We start from the raw sequence: 19,788 nt of genomic DNA on the forward strand, positions 1-19,788 counted from the left end.
GTTTCCTTATTCACCAAGGTTCCTGTACCTGACACCATTGCAATCATTGAAGACTTGGTTCATCAAGGACTAAACACTGAGGTACCCCCCCTGGTGAGACACTGTTTAACCAATACATACTTCACTTGGAATGGAACTTTCTACAAACAAACTGAGGGCACCCCAATGGGCTCCCCCCTTTCTCCAGTTATAGCTAACATTTTCATGGAGAAATTTGAGACTGACGCCATCCAGACTGCCACTCTGCGCCCAACCTTATGGAAGAGGTACGTGGATGACACTTTTGTCATCTGGCCACATGGCCGGCCTGCTCTAGACAAATTCTTCGACCACATCAATTCCATACACCCAGCCATCAGATTTACCATGGAAGTCGAAATAGATGGCAAGATACCTTTTTTGGATGTCCTAATTAAAAAGAGACCTGATGGTTCAATGAGCCACTCTGTCTACAGGAAAGCTACCCATACGGATGCTTATCTGAAACCGGATTCCCACCACCATCCATCACAGAAGAATTCTCTCATCAAGACTCTGTATCATAGAGCCCAATGCATATCCGACCAGGAACACATAAGCAGTGAACTCAAGCACGTACACCAAGCTCTTAGGGCTAATGGTTACTCCGACTATACAATCCGCAAAGCTATCACTCAAACCATGAAGAAGAACCCTCTTGAGGAGCCTTTCAAAACCATCACTTTACCCTACATTGCTGGGATCACAAAAAAGATCTCCAAAATCTTGAATAAACACAAGATCCAGGTCCGTTTCAACACATTACATAAAATCCGTGATCTGGTTCCGTCTGTAAAAGATGTGATTCCGGACATACAATACCCTGGTGTCTACAAACTAAGTTGCCTCTGTGGTAGTAGTTACATTGGAGAAACCAAACGCCATATCTCGGACCGCATTCGTGAACATAAAGCAGACCTTAAACACGGTAGGACCAACACCTCGGCCGTAGCAGATCATTGTTCTAATTCAGTAGGCTCACATGCCATTGACTTTTCCAAGACGGAGGTTCTTTGTAAGCCATCTGGCTTCCATGAGAGATTCGTTCATGAGGCTATCCACATATACAAACACAGAGACAATTTCAACCGAGAAGATGGATTCTATCTTAGCAATCATTGGAAAGATTTGATAAATCATTTCAGTTCTTGATTGATTGTTCACGCTTACAGTGCCTTTCAGACAGCATACATAAAAACAAATTTCGTCTCCCCCCTCCTCTTTTCAAAAAAATAGATGGACTAGTCCTGGCAAACTGCCATCGTTGCGCGTGACGCAAACGTTATTTTTTTATATATATAAATAAATATGCCGTTTTCAAAATAAATTTATGCAAACCGACACACCTGATGATGACCGTTTGAGTTATGGTCGAAACGTCGTGAGAATTTTTTATTGTTTTATATATATTTTGTTATTTTGTTGTTTCTCTTCAACGTGACTTTACCGGAAAAAACTAAGAATATGAATTACTGCAGTCACGAAAGCTTTAAATCAAAATTTGAATAGAACGTGTTGTCTATATTTATTTAAAGTTGCGCATTTTGACGTGTCGTCACATTTCTCAAACCCCCCCCCCCGTCACAAATGTCTGACCCCCCCTCCCCAGGTGCGTGACGTCATTTATGGACGGCCCCCATCGCCTTAAAACGCGAACTCGCGCTTGCAAACTGAAACCGCGGAACTTTTTTTGTTCAGCAGCGCGATCCTCCGCGAGATGTAATGAGTCGGCCTCGCGCTGTGAGTGAGTGTGAGTGAGACAACATCGTCCCCCACTCCTGATGTCGAGGGTAAATGGGCGAGGTTTAGACCTGTGACTCATGCAGCTGCAATGGCTGCTTTGTGTACGCGGTCCAGACCTCCCCAGAGAACCTGGCTGACAGAGGAGGTGTTCAGGATGGTTGAGAAAAAGCGACAGGCTCACTCTAATCGTCTACAGCATCCCACGTCAGAGAATGAGGAGGCTTACCGCAGCCTTCGCTCGGAGGTTCGGAGAGACGTGAGGCGCTGCAAGGATGGGTGGTGGTCGCGGGTTGCTGAGGAGATGGAGTCTGCCTCAATGGCCCGCAATCACAAATCCCTATTTAACTCCATCAAAAAAGTAACCTACAGCGCCACACCTATTACCATTGTAGGGGTAATCGTCACTCACCACTCTGTGGGCTGGTAGCTTCCCCTTATCGTCAATAGGGGGCGGAAGCGCTATCACGCCAGGGCTAATGTCCATGGCCCAAAAGGGGCCAACGGACAAACCCTAGCAAACGGATCCTGGGACACATTCCCCGGGGCCCCGGGAGGAGGGAACCGGGGGATGATGTCACCTTCCAGAACGTTCTAGAAGGGAAGCGTGGCTAGGGCGGAGCAAGCCACGAACCATAAGCCGGACCTCTCAGAGGTCTGGCTCAGTCATCTGCAAGCTGAAGAACGAAGACCTGGGCTGAAGATAGGACTCTGGACCCCAAGCTCCGTTGTCCTTCTAAGGGCCGGAGCTCAGTGAGGCCAGTGGTCAGGACCCACGGACCGGGTGCGGTCAGGTCAAATAGCCTCTCCTAGGGTCCCAGCCGGAGGACGAAGGGTAACGGGGTACCTAGTGATAGGGCCCGCATAATCCGGAGGCCATACCTCCCCAGGTATTGGGTAAAGGGACCTATATTCCCTTTGTGTTAGAGACTTGTAAGGAAGACAATAAATATCGTGTTGCCTCATCAGAAGTTTATTCGTCAATTTATACCCACTACACCACCATTAGGGGAACGAAGGGTGATCCAATCTCCGACCCCCAGGGACAGGTTTGCAGATTTGCTGAGCATTTCTGTGAGGTCCTGGGGGAGTGGGAATCCCTCAGCCTGGAAAACATCATGGGACAAAGTGGGGATGACCCTGCTGAGGATGCGGTGCCTCAAATATTAGAGGAGGAAGTCACCCCCTGTGAGTGGCTGGCTGAGGTACCATCCATTGAGGAAGTACTGAGGGCGATCCAGAGTCTGAGACCAGGAAAGGCACCGAGCAGAGATGATCTCCCAAGCGAAATGCTGAGGGAGGGTTGCGTTTGTGCGTAGACTGCCCTACATGACATCATACAACAGTCTGGGCCACTGGATGGGTTCCGCAGGATTGGAAGGATGCCCTGGTGGTCCCCCTCTTTATGAAGGGGGACCGCACAGACTGTAACAACTACAGGGGCATCTCACTCAGTGTGCCGGGAAAGGTCCTGGCAAGGATTATTCAACATCGCCTTGCTAGGTACGCTGAGCAGAGGCTTGCGGAGCCCCAATGCGGTTTCAGGAAAGGGCGGTCCTGCACAGATGTCATATTTTCTGTCCGTCTGCTACAGCAGAGGTGGAGGGAATTCCAACGAGACCTACATCTCTGCTTTATTGACCTGGTCAATGCCTATGATACCATCAGTAGGCCTGGGCTCTGGGTTTTTCTTTGTGCTTTCAGAGTCCCGGACCCTCTGCTCACACTCATTAAGGACCTTCATGATGGTGAGCAGGCCCGGGTAAAACTACGTAGCCGGGAGTCAGAGCCATTCCCTGCGACAGGGATGTCCTCTGGCTCCAACATTATTTAACATCTATTTCGACCACATAGTTCGTGAAGCCTTCAGCAGCTGTACCAGAGCAATTTACGTCTGGTACAGATATAATGGGAGGCTGATCGATGCCCGGGTGCAGTCAAGGGATGGCTCCCTATTGGTCAACCACATTATGTATGCCGACGACCTGGTAATTGCTGCTCATTCAGAGGAAGAGTTGGAGGCGCTGCTGCTGAAACTGGAGTGTCCCACTAAGAGGTGGGGCCTTACCATCAGCCCCACCAAAACGAAGCACCTGCCTGGGTATTTTGTGCCATCGGGCACTCCACCCCCACAACTCCCAATCGGTGATGGGGCAGTTGGGGAGAGAGTGGAGAGTTTCCCATACCTGGGCAGTGTGCTCATGATCGGCTCCGGTTTAACAACAGAGGTCTCACTCCGAATTAGTCGAGCGGCATTATCTTTTCATCGGTTGTGTAACGTGTGGAAGCTACCTGGTCTGTCGCTCCGCATGAAGCTTCGGGTCTTCTCGGCCACAGTCATTCCCTCCCTTCTCTACGCTTGCGAAACGTGGACCCCCCTAATGCAGCATCTTCACCGGTTAGAAACATTTTGGCTGGCCTGCCTACGATCAATCCTAGGTTTAACCAGGCTGGATTGTGTGAGGAGCTCACAAATTCTCGAAAGATCTGGACAAAGTCCCATCGGCAAGCTCCTCCAGCAGGCAAGGCTGTGTTGGCTGGGCATGTAGCCCGCATGCCCAATCACCGCATGCCCAAACAGCTTTTGTTCGGCCGGATTGATGGAGCTAAACGGGCGTGGCACGGACTTGAGAAGAGATGGAGTGATGTGGTACAGGAGGATGTGGAGCTGAGTGGACTTGCCGATGACTGGTACCAGCGGTGTCAAGATCAGCCTCTGTGGAGGAGGCTTGTGAAGGACGCTACTGGGCAGTTGGAGGCAGTCGCCCTCCAACAACAACGGAGGGCGGAGGAGCGACGCTCAGAAAAACGAGCGGAGCGTCGGGTGGCTAAAGCTCAGCAAGTTGGCACAGTAGGGGGCACAGGTGGTGCATCAGCCAGTCATCTCAGTCATCTCAGTCAGTCGACCATTGGCACCTGGGTCTGCCCCGTGACCTCCTGCCAGCCGGCGATCGACACTTCACGTGGCCTCAAGGTGCACATGGCCTGGCACAAGCGTCGTGGTGACGTCACCACCACTTAGTGGCGAATGGCGGTTGTTTTGAGACAGTAAGAGAGTGTGAGGTCGACTCGGCCTCAGATGAGTACCTGGTGCGGTGTGTCGTAAACATCGCTACTGGGGGAGACAAAGGCCGCCGTGGAGGAGAATCCTAAAATAATAAAAGCTTTTATTATAATAAAAACTTTGATTGTAATATTATATTAATATTATAATAAAAGCTATACTTAAAGCTTTTATTATAATAAAATTTCAATTTGTTATGAAAAGAAATACAAATAATAAATTGAAAATAATAAAAGCTTTGATTATTTACAATTTATTATTTTATTCTTTTTATTTTGCTGCCACCTGCCGGCCACCAACGTGGCGTGTAGATTCTGCAAAATTAAAAAGTTACAAATAAAAATAAGAAATTGAAAATAATAAGCAAAAACCCAGATTAATATTCTTGGTTGCTTTGGTAAAGTCACGTAGATAGAAATAAAACTAAAATAATAACATAAATCTTCTTTGGTTCTTTCGGTAAAGTCACGTAGAATGATAATAAAATAATAAATTGATAAAATAAAATAACAATAATATTCTCACGACGTTTCGGCCACAACACAAGCGGCCTTCATCAGGTGAAGGGGGGCGAGACTGTCTGGTAGGACAGCGCTTTTTTTTAATTAAAAATACAAAAAATAAATTTTAAATAATGAAAGCTTTTATTATTTTCAATTTATTATTTATTTATTTTAATTGGCAGAATCTACACGCCATATTCTTGGTTCTTCAGGTAAAGTAACGTAGATTTGAAATAAAAAAATAATTCAATTTAATAAAAAATATATAAATTATATATTGAAACTAATAAAAGCTTTCATTATTTTCAATTTATTGTTTATTTTTTTAAATTGGCAGAATCTACACGCCATATTCTTGGTTCGTCAGGTAAAGTCACGTAGATTTGAAAAAAAAATAATTCAATTCAATTGAAAAATATAAATTATATATTGAAACTAATAAAAGCTTTTATTATTTTCAATTTATTACTTGAAATTTTTAAATATAAAAAAATAAAATACAAATAATAAATTGAAAATAATAAAAGCTTTTATTATTTTATAATAAATTGAAAATAAGAAAAGCTTTTATTATTTTCAATTTATTATTTTAATTTTATTATAACTTTACCGAAGGAAGCAATAATCTGGCGTGTAGATGCTGCCATCTGGTGGCCACCATCGTTGGCAGGTGGCAGTATCTACACGCCATATTCTTGGTTCTTTGGGTAAAATTTAAATAATAAAGAAAAGTAAAAAAACTAACAATTCATGATTTAGTATTTTTTCATTTAATTCTATTATTTTCAAATCTACGTTACTTTACCAAAAGAACCAAGAATATGGCGTGTAGATTCTGCCAATTTAAAAAAAATACAAATTAAAATAAATTGAAAATAAGTAAAGCTTTCATTATTTTCCATTTATTTTTTGTATTTTTTATTAAATTTTATTATTTTTATTTTCAACCTACATGGCTTTACCGAAAGAACCAAGAATATGAATCTGGATTTTTGATTATTATTTTCAATCTATTCTAATTTTTAAATTGGCAGCATCTACACGCCATATTCTTGGTTCTATCGGTAAAGTCACGTTGATAGAAAAAAATCAAATCAAATAAAAAGTGTGAAATTGAAAATAATAAAAGCAAAAAACCCACATTCATATTCTTGGTTCTTTCGGTAAAGTCACAGAGATAAAAAAAATGAAACAAAATTTTGATTTTAAAATAATAAATTGAAAATAATAAAAGCTTTTATTATTTTCCATTTATTTTTTTGTATTTTTAAATTGGCAGAATCTACACGCTATATCCTTAGTTCTTTGGGTAAAGTCACGTAGATAGAAAATATAAATAATAAAAGAAAAGTAAAAATGTAAATAATATTTAAAAAAATATTTATTTTATTTTATTGTTTCCCTTCTACGTGACTTTACTGAAAGAACCAATAATATGAATCCCTGCAGTCACGAAAGCTTTAAATCAAAATTTAATAATAACAATTCATGATTTTTCATTTAATTCTTTTATTTTTATTTTCAAATCTACGTGACTTTACCGAAAGAACCAAGAATACGGCATGTAGATGCTGCCATCTGCCGGCCACCAAGGTGGCGTGTAGATTCTGCCAATTTAAAAATTACAAATAAAAGTCATAATTTGAAAATAATAAAAGCTTTTATTATTTCCGATTTATTTTGTTTTAAATTTATTTGATTATTTTTAAATCTACATGACTTTACCGAAAGAACCAAGAATATGAATCTGGATTTTTGCTTATTATTTTCAATTTATTATTTTAATTTTTCAATTTGCAGAATCTACACGCCACGTTGGTGGCCGGCAGATGGCAGCATCTACACGCCATAATCTTGGTTCATCTTCTTTGGTTCTTTCGGTAAAGTCACGTAGCATGAGAATAAAATAATAAATTGATAAAATAAAATGACACAATAAAATTATCACGACGTTTCGGCCACAACACAAGCGGCCTTCATCAGGTGAAGGGACGAGACTGTCTGGAGGACAGCGCTGGAGCGAACAAAGCCAAGCTCAGATCGCGACCTTTAAGCTGTGTGAGAAGAAACAGAGCACCTTGACAAAGGAATTATCATAGAATTTAGCATTGAAATAGCTGAGTGATTAGCTTGTGACTGGTCACAGAAATGGCTATATTAAAGTCAAAGCATACACATTCACAGAGGCACCTAGTGCAAATCAAACAGGAGAATTTAGCATTGAAATAACTAGGAGAATTGAGCATTGAAATAACTGAGTGATTAGCTTGTGACTGGTCACAGAAATGGCTATGTTAAAGTCAAAGCCTACACATCTGAGCTATTCACAGTAACTGGGTATACACTACACTACATAATGAATACTACATAGTAAACCAATAAAAAACTAAAATATAAATTACCTCAATGTTATCAATAAACTCTATATATTCTCCAATCAGCTAAGCTACCACACAATAAGTCGTTATATATCACAATGCTATATGGCGAAAAAATTGGTGGATTCTTACCCTTAACTTTAGCACCACGGACAGCTACGAGCCCCGTTCAGACGGACGAGTTAATCCATGGTCGGAACAGACGAGGGGTAGAGAGACAGCTGCGAGGCGCTGTTATACTCCATGTTGTATATAGTATTCATTATTTAGTGTAGTGTATACCCAGTTACTGTTAATAGCTCAGATGTGTAGGCTTTGACTTTAACATAGCCATTTCTGTGACCAGTCATAAGCTAATCACTCAGCTATTTCAATGCTAAATTCTATGATAATTCCTTTGTCAAGGCGCTTTGTTTCTTCCGACACAGCTTAAAGGTCGTGATCTGAACGTGGCTTTTTTCACTCAAGCGCTGTCCTACCAGACAGTCTCGTCCCTTCACCTGATGAAGGCGCTTGTGTTGTGGCCGAAACGTCGTGAGAATTTTATTGTGTTATTTTATTTTATCAATTTATTATTTTATTCTCATTCTACGTGACTTTACCGAAAGAACCAAAGAAGATGAATCCTTGCAGTCACGAAAGCTTTAAATGGAAAAATATTCTCGGTTCTTTCGGTAAAGTCACGTAGATTTGAAAATAAAATAATCGAATTTATTAAAAAAAAAATTTAATTATTTTAAATTTAAAAATACAAATGATAAATTGAAAATAATAAAAGCTTTTATTATTTTGAAAATAATAATAAAAGCTTTTATTATTTTAAATTTTATTTAATTATTTGTATTTTCTATCGACGTGACTTTACCAATGTAACCAACAATACGGCGTGTAGATGCTGCCACCTGCTGGCCATCAACGTGGCGTGCAGATGCTGGCAGGTGTGATTTGAGAGGTGATTGGGTTGGTGATGTTGGTGAGTTGCATGGTGAGTGTGTCGGTGAGCACCTGGAGGATTCGCCTCCACGGTCGCCTTTGTCTCCCCCAGTAGCGATGTTCACTCCACACCGCACCAGGAACTCATCTGAGGCTGAGTCGACTTCACACTCTCTCACTGTCTCACAACAACAACCGCCATTCGCCAATAAGTGTCGGTGACGTCACCACGACGCTTGTGCCAGGCCATGTGCACCTTGAGGCCACGTCAAGTGTCGAACGCCCGCTGGCATGAGGTCACGGGGCAGAACCAAGGGTGCCACTGGTCGACTGACTGAGATGACTGAGATGACTGGCTGATGCACCACCTGTGCCCCCTCCTCACACTCACGCACGCGCACTCACTCACAAGCGCGAGTTCGCGTTTTCAGGCGATATAAAATAATTTATATTTCATGCCAGTTGGTTCTGAAGTGCGGCTGTTTGTAATTTGGGCGTTCGTAAGTCGAGGACTGCATGTAAATAAAGATTCCGATTGTGGATGTGGGGCTTTCACCGTGGGATGAGCTTGGCCCGATCCGCGGGGGCGTGGCTTGCACGACAGTGGGTGGGGCACAGCCGCGACAGGCGTGGCTTATCCAGGAAGTGGGAGGAGGAGTCTCGAGCCTACGTGGGGGCGTGCAATAACAAAGGGGGCGTGGAGTGTCACCCTGGGTGACGCCTGCGCTGACCAATCGCAAAGGAGACCGCGATCGCCGGATTGCAAGCCAGAGAGAAGCGCGCTCCTTTTAAAGTTAACAACAACATTGTTAAATGTAAGTAGCGCCTCTCTACTTTATTATTGTTTTATTTGTTTAATACATTACTTGTGGTGCCGTGAGTCGAGTGAAATGAGTCAATAACTTTGCTAGACATGGCTAAGCTTTTAATAAGGGGCGCCGCGGTGTCGGGATGTTAACTACCTCGCCAGGCCTACAGCAGCGTGGAGGTTCCATCCAGACCCTGACGCCTGCTCTGTATTTGTTTATTTTTTTCCCCTGTGGTCGCGTAGATTCTTCTCCTGGTCCTTCGGTTTTCCCCTCCACATTTAGAAACGTGAGTTTAGAGTACTTGACTGCTATAAATGTCCACATGATAAGCCACTTTCGTTGAGCTATCATTTGTGTCCAGGTCGCTTCTGATAAGAGTTATATAGCTCAGTGGGCCTTACCTGGTAAAATAGAAATAGTTTATAGTTTAGTTTATAGTTCATAAGAACTCGTGACAAGGGTCAGTGTCTACTTCAAATATTGTTCAGGCTCTGGAGACCTCCAAAGTTATTCGTGATGTTATACATTTGGTTCGTTTTGAGCATAATTGCGACCTTATATAATTATTGCGTGATACACATGCTGAATATACGCACACAAACATCGTGTACACGTGTGTCGTGCCCTCTATTGTCCACATAGACGGCTTGTGCTGACGAGAGAACGATCTTAACGTACAATGTCGTGACATGTATCAGCCCTTTGTCGATCCAGCGTTTTGATAGAGGCCTCCCCCACACCATGTCGTTCGTGGGAGTTGTTTAACCATACTTCACCATGCCGGTCAATGCGGGTTTGGCGAAGTGAGGAGGCCCAGAAACTTGTATATGCAGATACGAGTTTGCCTGTGCTTGCATCTGCAGAATTACATTCTCACACATCTTCAAGTGTAGTTTAATACTTCTAAAAATGCATTAATTCTTGAGGATTCCATAAAGTACTGTGGTAAAAATAAAACAACTTGATTTGAATAAATTTCGATTTAAAGCTTTCGTGACTGCAGGGATTCATCTTCTTGGTTCTTTCGGTAAAGTCACGTAGAAGGGAAACAATAACACAATAAAATCAAAACATAATAAAATTCTCACGACGTTTCGGCCACAACACAAGTAGCCTTCCTCAGGTGAAGAAACAGAACTGTCGGAAAGACAGCGCTCCAATGAACACTGCTAAGCTTGGCAGCGTATTTTAAGCTGGGTGGGAGGAGCAGAGCTCCTTGACAAAGGAGTTTACATATCAACAGAAGAATTTAGCATTGAAGTAGCTGTGTTAATGTGATAGATTAGCAGGATGTTAAAGTCAGAAATTAGCATGTAACTGGGAGATTAGCATGATGTTAATGTGAGGAATTAGCATGTAACTGGTGACAGAAGTAGCTATGTTAAAGTCAGAGTTTACATATCAACAGAGGGATTTAGTATATTGACGCTAAAGAACTGCAACTACCCAACTATCATACAATAAACCGATGTGAAAGAACTAAATATAAACTACATCAATACAATCAATGTACTCAATATATTCTCCACTAAGCTGAGCTACTAACAATAAGTTATTATACATTACACTTCTACGTCGCAAAAAATATTATAATATGCCTCCAAATAATATTTTTTTATTATAAACTGCCATAGACAGACCCCAACATTGAATTATACACTGCGTTACTATACACTACCCTATACGTTAGATTATAATAATATTAGACTTGTAATATTACACTATGTATTATTTTACCAACCCTACTGTATACCTCACTGCTGTAGATTCACTATACAATTACGATACTGTATATTACCAAATAAATTATATTAAACATTACACTGAGTACTTTGTTGAACAGGGAATGCTTTGAGCTTGTGGGTTGAATCCATCTGTGTGAAGTTGTGTTATTTCCCAATATGCAAGGTGGGGTCTCTCTGGGTTCCACTCACGCAAACATCTCAATGCAATGGGACCTTTCTGAAAATGCAGTACTTAGACGCAATGAAGCTTTGCTGGGTAACTAGTTAACATTGTAATAATTAGCATGAGAGATAATGACGTTCACTTATAAGTGCCATTAGTAGTACTATACTGTACTTTTAATGAAGACTATTTTACGTAGTTGTTTGTAAAAAAGTGTCCATTCCCAAAACTTATTGACGGGCCCTCATACAGAAATGATATTACAATCTTACATGGAGATTGCGAGTCAGAGTGTTGTGAATAGTGGAATGAACGTGTGGTGCCATCATTATATTGTTGGTGTGTATATACAGAAAGGCCTATTGGGTGGGTAACATTAGGAAATTGGAGGATGTTCGTCATTGTTGTTTAGAAACAAAATATTACTTTGGTGGATAAGAGGGTAAAATCGTACATGATAGGAACTGCAATATTGTGGAGTTCTGGTATAATGAGTTGTAGTATTTATGAATCTTATGTCACCTTAATTATGCCTTTGTGAGTACACTCGTGACACGGGTGTCATGCGCGTGACCTTTGTCTTTTGTTTCAGATGTGCGAGAGCAACTCCGCTGCGAGTCATGGTGGTGCTGGGAGAATTGCCTTCACCATCGATGGCACTTCACCAGCACCCGTCTCAACCCCACCTCAATCCGGTAGAGTTACAAGAGCGAAAAAACTTATCTCTTGTGACGTCTGTGGGAAAAAATTCCAACTGGCATGGTGCCTAGAAGCCCACGTAAGAACGCATAAGGAGACCCGTGAGCAATGGTGCGGCATATGTGGACAAAGGTTTAATCAGCCAGGAAAATTAAAAAGGCACATGAAGACCCATGAAAAGGATTATATGATAAACGGTGCACCAGGTATGGTGAATAACGGCAGTTTTGCCAATGCGGTGTTGAATCCACCGTCGCCCTATGAGATGTGCTCAGTCTGCGGATTTTTAAGTCCTTTTGAAATCCTGAAAACTCATGAAAATCTTCACGCACAGTTCTTGTACAGACCGAAGCCTGAACATGATTACACTTCGACAAAAGATAGCGGCGTTAAGATAAATGACATGAAATCCAAATTTCTTGAATGCTTTGGCCTAGTTCCACGTCAACAAACTGCTTCACCAGTCAGTGAGAATAAACCATACGCTGCTCTCGATCCTATTACGAGCATGAAAGTGTTGATGACCTTGCAGCAGAAGAAGAAGGAAAAGCGAAGTAGACCTAAGTCCATTAAAAGAAAGAAGACCACCACCAGTGTCACCAATTGCAGCAGTAGCAACAGCCAGAATTCGGACATCAAGAGGATGGACTGCACGGGAGCAGGAGGCTGCGTGGAGCAGAGCATCCCCAAGGTGGATGAACCCAACCTGGCACCTTTAGGTACATCCTAGTAATGCACACACTACATTTCATTTGGATGTAATTCATAATTTCACAAATTAGTTAATGTACGCATATGTTGACCATATCTGTATGCCTGCGCTGAGGAGTCTAGAGATCTGATGTGGTGCTGTTCGGATGTTGGGTTAAACCGTGAAACTCTGGGTTTTCTGTCACCGAACCACGATTAAACTGGCTTCTCATTGATGGTCTTATCCAGTTACCAAACACTTCTTCCAGCAAACACTTGGACCTACAGCCCCAGAGCCCACTTGGACTCTTTGATGAATACCTCGAGATGGGTACAATGAGCTCAGAGGATCACACTACGGAGTCAACGCGTTTTACTTTATTATAAAAAAACACACAATTGGGTATCATTTGACTATATAGGCACGTGCGTACGGCCCCTGTGTATCTGTCGGACATTATTGTGGGAGGGAAATTACCCACACTTCAGGTTGTTGAAGGCAGGGAGCACAGATGTAAGAGCTTAGATGTACAATACAACAGTGTAATTTGCTGCACTGTCCTCTGCTGCTCACAACCCCACAATAACTATTGCATGGTCACCCATCCAACCAATTTTCAGGCTCAGCTCTCCTTAACTTCTGGGATCTGATTAAATCTGACGCATACTGGGTGATTTGGCCATAGGCACCAATCTATGGATATACTGCAACACAATTGTCTTTGAGCATGCGCGTATGTGCATATGTACGGAGTTAAGTTTTAGAAACAATAGGAGCACATATTTGCTCCTCTTGTCTGCTAACCAATGCAGCTACATTGGTCAGCTTGGATTGACGTTTTTCCCCCTTACTATTTATTTAAAACTCTTGTGCATCATGTCCACTGTGGTTAACTGCTGTGATTTGTTGGCATTTCAGCCACAGTGCATATGCCTAAAAATGTGTGGTACGGTTAATAGATTCCTCAATACAGGATGTGATCTAGTTATTATAGCCACCTAGTGGTGGAAAATGGTGCAAAAGAAACCCAGGTGAACCAGAGCTGAACATTAAAGATGGTAGTGGCTGGTCGCATCTCAGTGGCCAATGTAATGGACACGATAATTTTGTGAACAAATTACACGAAAATGTGACCATATTTTGGGGTCTCCTTTGACTAAAACACATTCAATGCATTGAAAACATGTTTTGTTTGCTTAAAGTAATCACAACATAACAGCATTAAGAGTGTATGTCTATATCCTGTTTCACTCATTATCCTATCCTTGCCCCCCTACCCATTCTCAAAATATACCCCAGTTATCCAATTCGGGTTTGTCACTCTCTTCGTGGCATCATTTCCACTTGCGCCATTGCTCGCACTGCTCAACAACATCATCGAAGTGCGGGTCGACGCGTGGAAGCTCGTAACAAAGATGAGGAGGCCTGTGGTTTCGCGAGCAAGAGGAATTGGAGCCTGGGCCGACATTCTGAGTATCGTTGCCACCCTCTCTGTAATCACCAATGTAAGTCGCCAGATTGTCCGCTCGCTTTCTCGCTCAATATCCCATCTTATGAGTGACATAACATGACCAGACATGTTGTAAGATGTGGAATTACCTGCGCTAAAACAGTGATGAACCCATTTATATTGCTAATTGGACAGAGGTGGGGGAGATTTAAGAAAATGATCCATTGCTTCAACTGTTGTGTCAGGAGACTGAACTGACGACTGCCAGATTGCAAGTCCTTATATGGTAACCATTTCACTCTGGCAGCAACCCCCCAAATTGTATTTGTGAAAATTAATGTAATTGCCAAGGTAAGATGTTCAGAAGCCTTGGTCAAATCATTGCATGCTAAGTGACCGCTATCGCTGTGCCTCCGTATGCTAATTCCACAGTCATGCATCTTGGCGTTCACAACGGACATCATCCCACGCCTGGTGTATTATTATGGATACTCAGCAGAGTATGGCACAGGTTCGCCTACAATGCATGGGTACACGGAGGACAGCCTTTCAATTTTCAAGATCAGCGACTTCAAGGAGCAAAATCATCCCAACATCCTGCCAGCCTGGTTTGATCCGGCATTCCACACAACCTGCAGGTTTGTGCCATTCAGTGTCATGCCCAGCTATCGGGGGTGCCGTCCCTGCGAATGTGATGCACTGATCTCTGGGTGTGTTGTCCAGGTAGATGCGACATCCTTCTGGGTGTGGCGTCCTTCTGGCTCTGCCCCTTCCTGATTAGTCTGGTTCTCTTCCTCTTTTCACTCCGTGACTTTCCTTTAACGACCCACACTTCCCCTAGGCCCCACCTCTGTTTAGGCCCTGCCCCTTACCCTGGACACAGGGTTTGGCTTAGTTGGGTAGTAAGGGGTTGTGGTAGGGTTGGGGGAGGAGTGTGCGTGGTGGGCAGGGACAGTAAAGGGGGTGGGGGGGGGGGAATTGGAGGGGGGGAGCAGTGGGTACGGGTGGGATGGCTTCACAACCAAAGTCCCACTTAGAGAAATATAATAATAGATTGATATAAATTATAGCTCATTGTTACCCTGCTAAAGAGTAATGTTATTTATTTATCTATCGATCCACGACTGCTTAATTGAGTCTCAAGATCCCTTTTCAGGAAGACCGTGCATTGGGATTCCAGTTTAAGGTGGTTTTATGCATGTGGGATGCAATAAGAGGTCCTGGAGAACCCATGGTAATGAAATGAAGCTTAAAGGTCCACACAGACATGAAACCACTTGCTCTACAGCCATCTTCTGGTCTCCTCACAGCACAGTTAGTTAGGAAATTGATGCGATCTACCAACCCTTTTCTGTAACGTTTTTGAATTGCTGGCATACACAACTATAATCAATATAACCATATTGATCGATATTTAATATAACCTTACTTGACTATGACCAAATCACCACGAATACAGCTAATCTTAGATTCCGGAAGTCAAGCAGGCTTGAGCCTTGTTCGTGCTTAGATTGATGAACACCATGCACAATGCAGGTGCAGTAGGCGACTTTGGAGCTAGGTTGTCAGCAGTGGGTAGTTCAGAAAAAATAATAGTTGTGCTATATTGTTCTCCCATTATCTGTACTCCCTACCTTCACCAACCTGGTACGGACCAGCGTGAACCATGATCAATGGAGCCCCCACAAGCTGCACGTTGTGGGAAGGCCCTCTTTCAGAAGCGGATTTTTTAAAGGGCTGTGAACGCATATACCGTTTGTACACAACCACTTGTTCAATTTAGCGCCAACTCTACTTTCGAGGCACTTTGCTCAATATAGTCCATGCGTGCTTGTGGTTGTATGTGTGTAGGTATCCAGGTTATCGCTACCCGCCGGATCATCCCCAAGCCTACTCCGTCACCAAGCAGTACTGGCAAGTACTGACGGCAAAGCTGGCCTTCGTCATTGCCATGCAGGTACACATCAACATGCACACACACACATTCATAAACCCATTGAAAGATAAAGGTACAGCCCTCCAATTACTTGCTCATGTCACTGATGGCAAAAGGGCTCCTGCTATAGGGAGCTCAAGAGAGACCCTTAAGATGTATTTGAACTGCTCTTCCACACTGGTCAGACGTCTTGGGAAGAGCTGGGAGTTCCCGCACTGAACAGCACCAAACTCAGCCGACCAATTGACTGGATGTATTCCATTTACACTGCTAGGTGGATAGAGGCAGTGGAATGTAAAAAAAAACTTTCACCATTGTTTACACTGCCACGATCAAAGATCAATTCACACCCGCGACCTCTGGATTGCAAGTCTAGTGTGCAAAGCCTTACACTACTGCACCATCGTATAGACTCATCTGTGAGCAGTTGTTAAGGTCAGCAGAGCAAACCGTGATCATTGTCAATGGGTCATTACAGATAATGCCAGTAATGCTATTACACCTCACAATTGCACAGTATTTCTGAGATCACAAATAATAGTGGTAATACAATACGCTCTGTCATCATGCAGCAGACGATCCATGTTGTTTATGACATTTGTCACACGTAAGCATGTGTGCGTGTGGGAAGGGGAGCGGCTGCGTAGTTGTTCGTGAACTGCGCTACCAATCCTGTGTGACCGGAGTACTATTTCTGGCCACAGCCAACAACAGTGGAAAATATTAGAACCAGTGTTGAGCTTTCCTTAAGTTGATTCTGTCTTAAAATGAGTACTTGATGAAGTGTGTGAAAATCATCACTGGCGAGATAAAGGTGCACACCACCCCCGCAGGCACTGTGCCACCCTTCATAGATGCACTTGTCTCAGTCTGTGAAAGGCTACACAGGGAATCTTTGTAGTGGTGACATGGCCGAGTGTGTTTGCTGATTGTTGCGGTAATTTGCGGCTGCCCAGGTGAATACTGTGGGTGCATTAACTGCACATCATAAATGTTGCCTGCTGCATAGTGAACGTAAAAAACCCATTAAGTAATTCAAAAAGTGCCTCGGTATAATTTGCCAAATGTTCAAAAATTACTCAAATGACTTAATTTAATTGGGAAAAACGACGTAACAATATAATATCCCTAGGCTGCAGGTCCCCGGAATAGTTGACCTGAGATGTAAAGCACTTTAAGATGCTGCCATATTATATTTAGTAAGCACCCTTTACATGCAAATCCTGAAACTGAAAATCCTTTACCTGTGTGTGGACGTGTGCAGCACGTGGTGTTACTCACGAAGGCCTGCATTGCATACATCATCCCGGACACGCCATCCCATGTGCGCGCCTGCATGCGCCGCGAGCGCTTCGTCGTACAGACGATTCTGCAGCAGGCAGAGCTGGGCCGTCTCCGTAACACCCTCCTCACCGATGCCCCCAGCTCACCGCCATCGCCTCAATTCCACGTTGAGGATGAGCAGGCAGAGATGGGCCTGCTTCGCTGCTCGCTGCATAAGGAGTCTCCTGGCGTATTGCACCCACCCCAGCGGTGCCACATGGAGAATGAGCAGGCAGAGAAGACTGGTGACGACTCACTGCTGAAGGGATCCGAGGAGGAATCAAGCAACGAGGATTCGTCAACTGTCTTCTACAGCGTATAAATCTACTCTGACTTTTAAAGGAGGCTGCTATCCTAACTCTGTTTGCACGTGGACAAGGACATTGCAGTCGAGGACTATCTGTATATATATTAATAAATACTTTATGATTTAACATGTCTCAATCATCTCATGTCTTTTCATACGAATCACGATGTGAATGAGGAAAACTAGAAATTATTGTTATTTTGTATATATTTTAAATTTTGGTTTAACATGTAGGCTTTCGCGCCCAATATCATCCATAGAGGTGTTTTTTGGATTAGATCGCATACATATATAAACGTGTCGTTAAAACCCGCCACCACTCGACACAGCCAACTAGTAAGGGTTGTCACGGAAACAGAACAAGCCAATTCGTCACTGGTACTTTGGAGAGCCAAGCCACAACATTTACAATCGGAGTACGACGTTTTGCCAGTAATTACAACTAGCTTCATCAGGCGACAGCCAGATTTGTGGCACTCTCGCGCAAAGTGGGGGGGGGGGAGATTACCGAGTCAACGTACATTATGCATGTGCATTATGAGAGCCCTTTGATCTTGTCCTTCCTGTCTATTGTGTATTAAAATAGCCGTACCAATGGTAATCCCTATTGAAGTATGCTGCCCTTTATAGGCATGCATTTAAATAATGTATTATTTGTTGGCACCCATGTTCAGCAGTAGCAGAACACACGTGCCAACAAGGACACTCAGTTGATTTTAATGTTGAAATTCTGTGCAAAACTAGCTACTACTGCCCAAGAATAATTCGAGAATCTATCGAAATTGGAAGAAAAATTTACAGTTCGGATAGCTACCGCCTTTCTGCTGTGTGGAAGCGACTCATCAAATAGTACATTAGATGAAACTCCGAGTACCCACTCAGGAGGTATAGTGGTAAAGCAGTGGAGGAAAAAAAAGCATTTTTTTTTATTTGCCCTTGTTGAATGATAGAGCCGTTACACACAGCAAGCGAGATTAAGAAAGCGCATCGGAAGAAATACCGGAGGAGAGAGAGAAGACAATTGCTTGCTGGAGAAGGAAAGGCATTCCTACCGAGGGAGACAAGTTGACAAAGATTTTGATAATGGGAACCGGTGGCGTGGCTCGATCTTCCCTATGTACGCAACATGCTACCGAAAGAAAACAGAAAATCCTATTCAAAGGCTAAAATAAGCTCCATTTTTTGTATAAGAGCCCGATAAACAATAACCCCATCCATAGACTGAGGAAGAGAGGGAAGAGCCTGAACAAAGGGGAGGAGATTACGACGGAGATGGGTTGGAGGTGGAGAGAAGGGGAGAGGGGAGGCCGTAAAGGCAGCTGCACATTCAAGGAAAGCGGTGTAGAAAGAGTTGAACGGGGACATGGAGACAGTAGAGACAAGGGTGGAGAAAGAGGAAGGGAGGATCTTTCAGTGCTCGCTACAGGAAACCCACAAAACTGAATTTCCTAAACTCGTGTCGCCTCGGTGACAGCAGCACCACCAACGTCACAGACTCACGCTCCCCAAATCGACAATACCATCTCCATTGCCGACCAGCCACGAGATGGCTGCTCTCAACACCTCGGTCGTGGTGTAAGCAGCAAAAGACTTCCGGCTGGTGAGCAACCGGCCATTGCGAGGGTTGGAAAGAAACTGAAGCACGGGGCGACTCCCACAACCTTCGGGTATTTCCAAACTGTATGACGTCTTGGGATGAAGCTAGAAGTAAGCCAAATCTGCACTCAATAAATGGGACAAATATTCCAGAGAAGCCTCCAGAAATGTCACAGGAGGCTCGGGTGTGAGAAACCAGACTCCATGTGGGGTCCTCCAGACCTTTGCCCTCCAGTTCATCAACATTTGTAAAAGCAGGACGTCTCAAAGGTACGTAGCATGGGTGAGGTAAGAGGTTGAGAACCACGTTCCGAGATTAGGCGCTTTGACAGGTTGGGGTCCGAGTTAACGTTTAATGGAGCTCACCCTACGACATTATGGATAGAAGGGTAGTGTGCCGGCACAATCCGGACACCCTGCTACACCGAAACAC

This window comes from Petromyzon marinus, chromosome 17 (assembly GCF_048934315.1).
Source record: "Petromyzon marinus isolate PM22_M1 ecotype Great Lakes invasive population chromosome 17, UKy_Petmar_22M1.pri1.0, whole genome shotgun sequence".
In the NCBI taxonomy this organism is placed as follows: domain Eukaryota; kingdom Metazoa; phylum Chordata; class Hyperoartia; order Petromyzontiformes; family Petromyzontidae; genus Petromyzon; species Petromyzon marinus.